We start from the raw sequence: 9,581 nt of genomic DNA on the forward strand, positions 1-9,581 counted from the left end.
CCCCATGGCTGCCCTATCCCTCCTCTCCTGTGGTGATAAGGTCCTGCCGCTCTTCCCTACCTGCCCGGATTACTAGTACAAAGAAGTATTGTGTGAACCTTTGTGTTTACCATGAAGTGGAGCAAATGCATCAAGGGATGCAATGATCTGTTTTCTCTCCCCTGCCAGTACTATGAGAGCCAAGACTGGTGGATGGGAGGAGCCCCTGCAAACCAACTTCTCCTTATCCACCCACTGGTTTGAGTTGGAAGGTACCTTTAAAGGTCATCTAGTCCAATCCCCCTGCAATGAGTAGGGACATCTTCAACTAGATCAGGTTGCTCAGAGCCTTGTCCAACCTGATCTTGAATGTTTCCAGGGCTAGGGCATCTTCCACCTCTCTGGGCAACCTGTTTTAGTGTTTCACCACACTCATCATAAAAAATTGCTTCCTTATATCTAGTCTGAATCTACGCTCTTTTAGTTTAAAACCATTATCCCTTGCCCTATCACTACAGGCCCTACAGGTCTGTGCTTACCTTTCTTATAAGCCCTTTTTACGTATTGAAAGGCCGCAATAAGGTCTCCCTGGATCCTTCTCTTCTCCAAGATAAATAACCCCAACTCTCTCAGCCTGTTCTCATTGTCCTCAGAAGGTAAAAGGATTTTAGAGCTAAACAGCAAGGAAGGAATTACCCTAAGGAAGAAGAGAAAGGAGGCTCTATTCCTTCCTTTCCCTTCTCAAAACGAGGGTCTGCCGCCTCTTCCTTCCTTCTCCTCCCATGCAATGCTGAGCCTGGAAAAGTGCATATGTATGCACATCTGTGTGCTCCAGCCTGAACTAATGGGTGGATGGGCAGGAGATGGGTTTTATAGAAGAAGAGATGTGGTGCCACAGAAGTAATTGTTATTTCCAGGCTTTGTCAGGAGGCCAATTAGACCAAGAACAGTGGGTTTTCAGCTGGGATGTTCCTAAAGGAAGGAACTCTGAGGCAAAGTGTTTCTCCAAAGGTTGGTGACCTTTCCGCTGCTGCAGCCACGGGAGGCTGTTGCAACTAACCTGCTCAGGAGGAGAGCTCTCCCATCCATCACATGGCACTGGCTGCAACCCAGAAATCTTCAACTGTGGAACATTTCCAAGTCTTGTGGCTATTTCAGAAGCACAAAGCGACCAGCGGTACTAGGTGTTCCCTCTGTGGGTGGTAGGGAAGAGGGAAGAAGGAAACCCACTGACTCCTCTGCAAGCGAGAGCAGGAACAGGCCATAGGAATACAGGTCAGAGAAGGACAGAAGGCAGAGTGACAAAGGCTGTTACAGGTAGAGCCACAGCAGGAGCTAGAAAGGGCAGGCAGGTACAGAATACAGCAGGCCAGGAGACAGGGACTCAGTCAGAAGAGAAGGCAGGTATATTTGGCTCTAGAGAATGCTACTGGTGGATGGAGAAAAACCCTGGGCAATTGGAAACATTGAGAGCTCTCTGTAGGAGACATCTGAGCCACAAGTGAGGGTCCAACGAGCTGGAGCTGGTGGAGTCCCTAGGGATTCAGGGAGCTCTAGGTTGGGCAGGTCGCCTGGGAGAGGTACGTAGGGAGCTCACCCCTTTCTGGGCATTGTTGAAATTGCATTTAGACTCAGCTTCTCCAAAGGAACATTTCCATTTTCACCCTGTCTTTCCTCTGAAGGTTTCCAATAACCCTTTTGTGCCCGGGGAGAAGCAGGATGGGAAGAACAGAAAGTGAACACCTGGGATGAGAAGGATGGGGACTGAGGGGAAAGGAGCTGGGGAGAGCTGGAGAATACATTGAGTCTTACCTGGAACAGAGTAACAGTCATGTGAGGATAATGGATCTAGGGACGGGATTCAGGCTAAGGGAGACTGGATGGAAAACCAGCCAGTGGCACGGTAGGACCTGGTGGCAGGGATGAAGGAGGACCACTGACCTGCTGAATGACAGTGTGTGCATTTGTCCTTGTAGTCTGGCATATGGGCTTGTGGGACTGGCAGCATGGAAGGGAGTGGGGAAGAAGAAGACAAGTTAAAATTGGTCAGGGAGGAGGGACTGTTGTTGAGACCCTGTGTCCAGGTGAGCTCCATGTCAGTTACTGTACTTCTCTATGGCAAAGAATGAGCTGTGGAAGTCCTGGCGAGAAGGTATATATCCATCCCCCTTCTGGGGATTTTGTAAGATAATTGCTTGCTATTGCTATGGGTAGCCAGTTCTCATCCCAAGTCAGAGATCTGTGCTGTGAATCTATAAACGTCCCTCCTCTGCCAGTGCCTCTGTAGAGGGACAATAGGGATCTACATAAAGGCTTTTAGGGTGTTTCTTTCCATCATATTTAAATTATTAAAAATGGGATATGACATTCAAATAACACATATTGTAATCACTCTGAGAACAACTGGCACATGATACATTAAAATCTCTCAGTTGTACATGCTGCAGGAAAGGGAAAGAAACTGCAGGATATAGACCCAAAGCCTCTAACTGATCACATACAGATCTGTTGCTGCTCTGATGTCCTCTCACACCACCAAGAGGTGCTCTTGACATGAGTTTCCTTCTGCATGTGCAGTGAGGCTGAGGGAAGGCAGGCACCCATCTAGGGCTTCTTGTTCCCTTTACTGAGTTTGAGGAAGACGCTAATGGGAAAGAATTGCTCAGAGAGACAGTTTTGTTCTGAGAGGCTTCCAGGGCCCTGGGATGGGTCACCTCCAAGTGACTCATCTGTGCTGGGTTTACACGGCACCCATGTGGGGAAGCAGGCAATGCATGATACCATTTTTCCCCCCACAAAGATCCAAAGCGGCAAGGAACTTGGGTGACTCCATCTCTCCCCTTCTTTTGGAGGGGAGCAGGGGGGTGTTCTGCTCCCTCAGAGAAGATGGGAAAAGGGTGAGGGGGCTCCTTCAGAAAAGGTGTTCGCACTTCACAGCCCTGCACAGGAGGGTGGGAGCTCAGCAGGAGGCTTGTCCTTCAGCACAGACAGAGTAGCAGGGGGGAATCCTTTCCTGGGGGGTACATGAGGATCATTTCTTTGCACACACAGGGCATGGCCGCAGCAGGTATTCTCATTACCCTGGGCCCTGATAGGATTTATTCAATGTGGGCTATCGCTCAGGCAATCCTGAGTGGCCGTGAGACCTTTTCTGTGTGTGCTGGGCCTCCACCAGGGAAAAGAGTAACTTGCTTCAGCCTGGCCAGGCTGCAAACTGTCCCCACTTGCTATATTCCCCTTTTGCATCTTCCCACTTCCCCATTCACACAGCTTCGTACCATCTGCCTCCTGCTTTTAGTTCTTGCTTTGCTGCTTCTCTTTTCCAAAAGTGCCACCCCTCCCTGTTGCTGCCCCCACCTCTCCCCTCACGGCTGGGGTTGCCACGCTCGTCTGAAAAGCCTGCCCCAAATTCAGAGCTCACATCATAACTGAAGAGAGGTGATGCGCCTCGGGCCATGATGCTCTCCAGTCCCTGTCAGAGAGGGCATGGAGCTGCTTCATACAGGGTCTGTTTTCTAACGTGGCCACACCAAGGGCATCTGTAGCCTAAATTTATCCTGTCAAGCAAAAGCTTAGGAAAAAAAAAGAAGTTTCCAATCCAGCCTCACTGAACACAAACTACCTACGTTTACAATGTAACACGGAAGCAACTCAACTTGAAAATGGTTTTTACTGAGTCTTGGACCTGTCTTACTCACGGGCTTTTCTGGAGATCAGCCCTACTGCAATAGGGGCAGGTGGTCCATTCCTGAAACTTTGTGTCTTGAAGGCTCCTCTGTCTTCACAGTGTGAAAGCTCTCAGTCTCTCCAGTTTGGGGCAAAATATCAGGTCCGCTGACATCCTCCTAGCTGGAGCAATGAAAGAGGTTTACCTCCTCCATCTCTTCTCCACTATGTACCTGAGTAAGCAGAAGACCATGGTACAGACCTTTGGGCATCAACTTTGTTGTGATGGTTGATTCACACTTGCGCTTCCCTCAGTTGAGAAGTTGTTTGCAGACTCTAAATCATACTGTTTTTTTATGCCTTGGCCTTATCTGGTTCTCTACCTCTGCAAGTCCCCAGCGATTCTGATATGGGTTTCTATTCTTACAGATATTTTGTTCTCAGCCAGTGACAACCCCCATCTTGCTGATACCACCCAGTTACTTAACGGTAACAAATGCAGATCAATATCTGCCTGTGCGTCCTTTCCCAAGAGGTGCTCAGACAGTTCAACAACACTTTTCACCTGCCTGTTGTAGAGGGGAGGTTACAGGGACTAGAGTTTACACGTGTAAATTCTAACTTGAGCGTCAACTGCTTGGCTTGCCTCCCCTGCCTGCTAGCACTCTTCATACTTTATCAGATGTTAGCTATAGTATGTTTTGTAAAAACGGATCTAATATATATCTTTACCAGGAAGCTATGGTATCGTCTAGGAAGGCTGCATCAGGGAAGTGAAAAGAGCTGTTTAGAGTACTAAGGAAATCTACAGCTACTTTGTTTTACAAGACTAATATTTTCGGAACTACCAAAGTAAAATCTTTTGCTTGACTTCTACCATTTCTTCTCAAAGGCATAAAGCTTCAATACTGCTGCACTTCTGAGTCCAACAAAAAAATCCCTCTGGCTCTTCATTCAAGTTTATCAGACTCTAAGTGACCCTCCTCTAATCTTTATAAGAGCTGGTTTATTTTTTTTCCTGTGGCCTTTTATAATCACCATCTTTCTATCTTTAAAATAGACTCCAGTTCCTTGAATTAGTAAAAGCAGTTGAGGACAGGCTATTCCAGGCACTCTGCAGTAGTAACTTTACTTACTGCCTGCACGTTTGCATCCTGAGCTACTGACCTGGCTGTCACAGTCAGTGTTGCCCCTCACAATGGACACGGATTATTTTATTCCAATTGTTATATGAAAAATCCTGTTATTGTCTTTGCTTTAGTGCTGTTTTACCTTGCATGCAAATACTGTCTGTGCAGCTTGTAATCCCCACAATACCATGTAAGAAGTGCTTCACTCTCTCCTGACATACTGCAGTCCCTAAGTCCAACCTGAATGGAAGCCTAAACCTCCTGAAGGGGCTATTGAATTTGTACAGACCTGTATTTTGTCTCTCTGTGGACAGTTGCGGGAATATAGCTGTCATGTTCAGCACAGAGAAATATATGGCACTTTGTCATTGCCTTTATCCCCTTGAAAGTAGTAGGAAATATTTATATTTCCTTTTTATCTAAACAATCATTTTAAGCCTATAACAAATAGTAGAAAAGTGCACCCATGCTGTTGGTTTGGTATTTTCCTTTGTGATCATGAGAACAACAGATATTTCTAGCTCCAATTTTAGTCTCTGTGTACAGTCAGGGAGCATCCTTCGAGAAAAAAAATGGTTGGTAGCACCGGAGGCACAGGGAGCAGCCTGGAGTATTGATCTGCTGCAGTCTGGCTAGTCTGCCCACGCTTGATGAGGTGAGAACTGCTGGACCAGCCTGGGTGCCCCCCATTGCACACACTCCCACCTCTTGCCTGCACAGCCCCAGCCTGAGATAACCAGGGCTGGGAAGGATGTGCATTGGCAGAAGCAATTCCTGGATCTAACCCCAGTCCTGTATCAGAAGCGCTGATTTCCAGGGACCTGCTTCTTCCTGTCCTTGTTCCCAACAGCTCTGGAGGCACAGGAGAAGCACTGCTTTATCTATGGGGTGTTGGATGTGAAAGGGAGTGATAGGAGGGGGAAAAAAGGGGCAAATCCCACCCCAATCCAAGACATATCTGACCTGTCCCAGTCCCCTTCACTTACCCTGATACTATGTAGGCCCCTCAACACCCCCTAACACCCATTCCTCTTGTTCCCTTGTTGACATCTCTTCTTGCACAGCTAAGAGAACTTTGCACCTTGGAGCCCAGTATGTCTCGGAGCAAGGAGAGGCCATTTCCAGCTCTACTCTTTGCCTTGTTGAAATAATCTATATCACCTCGAAAATGTTCTTTGGATCTTCTTCCAGTCTCCTGCTTTTCAAAGGAGTGCGTTCCTTGATGAGATGTGCCCTTGATCTCATCTGGGTTGCTCTTTTCCCAGATGTTGCTGCAGTCATCATAGTGGTTTTTTCAGATGTATAGGCCACAAGTTTCTCTAGAAAGAGGAAGATGCCAGAATCAGTGCCCAACATGAGCCAGTCCCCTCAATGTGGGTATCTTTCAGCATAAGTTGATTTTTGCTGCATGTCAAATTCTCCTTGCTTAGTGTGTATTTGACCTAGGCTGTATCTATGCTGGTCTTCTCCCACAACACCAGTGGGAGAACCCATGTGCTCCGAGCCACTGGCTATTGTGTAGCTCTGACCACACTGTGTAGTATTTAAATCTCACCTCCCCTAGGATCCATTTGATGTTTCCTTGACCCTGGGGCATAATTAATTTTTATGTCATCTTGCTTGCTTATGTTTTCTTTCTTGCTTGCTTACTAGCTTTCCTGCTTTCTTGCTCTCCTTCCTTCCTTCCTTCCTTCCTTCCTTCCTTCCTTCCTTCCTTCCTTCCTTCCTTCCTTCCTTCCTTCCTTCCTTCCTTCCTTCCTTCCTTCCTTCCTTCCTTCCTTCCTTCCTTCCTTCCTTCCTTCCTCCCTTCCTCCCTTCCTCCCTTCCTCCCTTCCTTCCTCTCATTCTCCTTTGTTCTCCCTTGTTCTCCCTCTTTCTGTGTCTTTGCCTTTTCCTTTGCTTCCCCCCCTGCCTTTTTCACTTGAAATAATGAGAGGGTTGTGTTGTAGCCCTTTCATGGCATTTTCATGCCATGACCACAGAACATGTGTTACTTACCTTAAGGGCATTTCCAGATGTATTGCTGGCTGGGGTAGTCTTGGTATCCACCTGAGCTCACTAGAGATCTGTACTGCTTGTCTGGGATGCTCAAGCAAACTGACCTGTCATCTGGGTATAGGCTTCCTCAAGAAAGAATGGCTGTTTTGCTCCAGAGTAAGGCTGGAACCAAGCTAGTTTGTGCACTATGTGAATGAGTGGCAGACTAAGGACCAGGTGAGGGAGATATACTTACCCTACAGTTTGGAAAGAATGGGACATACTCTAGGCTTAGTTTAGTTCTACAATCCTGTCTCACTTCTTGTGTACCCTCAAGAGAAAACATCTCACAGGTCTTTTGTTTTTACATGAAATAGGCTTATGCAGTTTTTTAATGGTGCTTTTCCTATTCAGACTCCTCTGGCTGAAATAACAGAAAGCATTCAAAACGAATCAAGGCCAAACACTGCTAAAAACAAGGCTCCCAGAACAAGGAGAATGCGATTAGTGGAGGTGATAATTGAAATGAATTAGTAGTCAGGGTGTCAAAGCAGGGCAGTCAGGGATTCCAACCGACAGGCAGGAAAAGCTGTGAAAAGAAGGAAGCATCAAGGAATTAAGAGATGCAGCAAGCATGGATTAGAGACACAGGTACAAGTTTTGCATTGCTTTCTGCTGGAGTGGCTGATAGTACTTCTGCAGTGCACAGAGGAATCCATTTTGGTGTTTGCAGGGTGCTTGTGGTTTGGCCTGTCCACAGACACATGCATAAGAACAGCCCTGATGAAGCTGCCCATATACGTCACCTACCTTTGAGGCAGGCAAGGCCAGGTCTTTCAAGGAAGTGCTTTACATTTGTGTGTGTCTGCTTGATGTCAGCTGCAATACTGCCGAAACAATTTTTTTTGTGGAAAAAAATGATGTAAGGACTGCAGGTGGCAGGCTGGACCCAGCCCCAGTGCAAGAACTGGGACACTGGGCCGGACTGTGGGGCAGTGAATTCTCCTCTGCCGTGGCCCAGAATCTCAAGACAGAAATTGAGTTTACCAGGGGTGGGTTCTTGGCAATTTGTGACCCAAAGGCAGGCCTCTGATAAATTTTAACCACGAACACTGGGTGTAATGAAGGTCAGGGCAGACATGGGTGTAATCATTTGAAATCAGTTTTCATTAATAAAGCTTGGTGTCTTCTCCTTCCTTTTATCACTCCCGAATAAGCTCCTAGCTGCTTCTTTGAAAATATTGACACTGACCATGGAAAGTGAGTGTGAAACTTTGCCTCTGACTCTTCCTAAACATCATAGGTTATTTGAGACCCTGCCTACAGCTGCCTGCATGGATTCATTCTGGATTTCTGCCACCCCTTAACATCTTTAAGGTTGGGATATCTCCCACTCTTAACTGGAGGTTCATTGGGGCACTTGTTCTCTCCAATAACAGCACTGAACCTATAGCATAACCATATGTCAGAGCAAATGCAAGTACTGAGACGAAGGGAAGGCAACCTGTGTCTTTCTTAGTGAGGTTGAATGGCCCTAGAACAATGGTCCTTAGCCAGAGTGTTCAGGCAGGTCCTACCTTTTGCATCATGCCTTTTAAAGGGCCAGTTGTTCTCTCCAGAGGATCTCAGACCAAGCTCAGTTAATGGGAATGTGGAAAGGTAGCAGCTCTTCCTTTCCTAGTGAGTCAAAAACCTTCAGCCTCACAGGATCCTATTCTAAATGGTGGCAAGCGTAAACAGATGCTAACTCCAACTACATAACGAGTCAGAGGGTCATTTCTTACTTTTCTACACATGCAATGCTCTTGCAAACTCTACCTTGCTGTCTCATGGAAAGATGGTAGGTAGACGTCTGGACCTGTTTTGCTGTCCTGCTCAGGGCCTGCTGTGAGTACAGCAACAGGCCAGGGAGCTAAGGGTATACAGAGTGCTGCAAAGGTAAGTGTTTGTGTGTGACGAGGAGCCATCCCTCTACAACGTCAGTCCTGCTAGAGGAGGCAAGAGCCCTGTTCGGGCATCACAACTGGTTTGAATTTTACCTTGACCTATTTCATCAGTTCTTCTGGCTCTGAGGTGGTGTTCTCCTGCACACTTCTTTTTTCCCACATTGCCTACATCCAGAGATCTACCACATAAATCACATGGCAACCAAATACAACTCAAGGGGAAGTGTACAGACTTCTGGGGCTGTGTGGAGGGGATGGAGGAAAAAGAGCACCCTTCTGCTTCGCAGGTGAACAGAGCAGCACAAAACTGTCCTGCTAATGCCAGCTGTCCCACCAGCAGGGATATCACTAAACCAGAGAGTCCTCAGTTCACTCACTTCCTTACTTACAAGGCTTCCTAAAAAAAACAGTCTGTTAGTGGAAAAAAAAGGACCAAGGCTTAGAGTACAAGTCACTTAGTGGCTGGTGGGGGAGGGAAAAGAAGAAAAATACTCTCTTCTCCCCTCCATCAACCATCCTCCAATTTTAGAACATTCATCCCCCCACCACCTGCTGCAGAATGAAGACAGGAAGAATTTTTCCTTTAAAATGAAACCACTTCCTGAATCAGATGGATTTTCTGAATCAAGCACTTCCTTTTTTCCCCGTCTCTCTTCGGAGTATTTCAGACAAAAGCCCAAAGTACTATCAGCCTCTAACTACTCATTTCAGTCCCCTGAAACTGAGACGAGTGCTCAGAGATCCCCCAAAAATCTTCTGGGATGGAAATGCCTTTGTGGGTTTGCATTTCAGAAGTAGTCAAGAAGACCCTCATAGCAGTATGCACGTACAGTTTCCTTGACTGATGCGACTCTTGAGATGAGGTCGGAGGGACGAGGAGAGG

Source organism: Chroicocephalus ridibundus, chromosome 1 (genome assembly GCF_963924245.1).
Source record: "Chroicocephalus ridibundus chromosome 1, bChrRid1.1, whole genome shotgun sequence".
Taxonomy (NCBI): domain Eukaryota; kingdom Metazoa; phylum Chordata; class Aves; order Charadriiformes; family Laridae; genus Chroicocephalus; species Chroicocephalus ridibundus.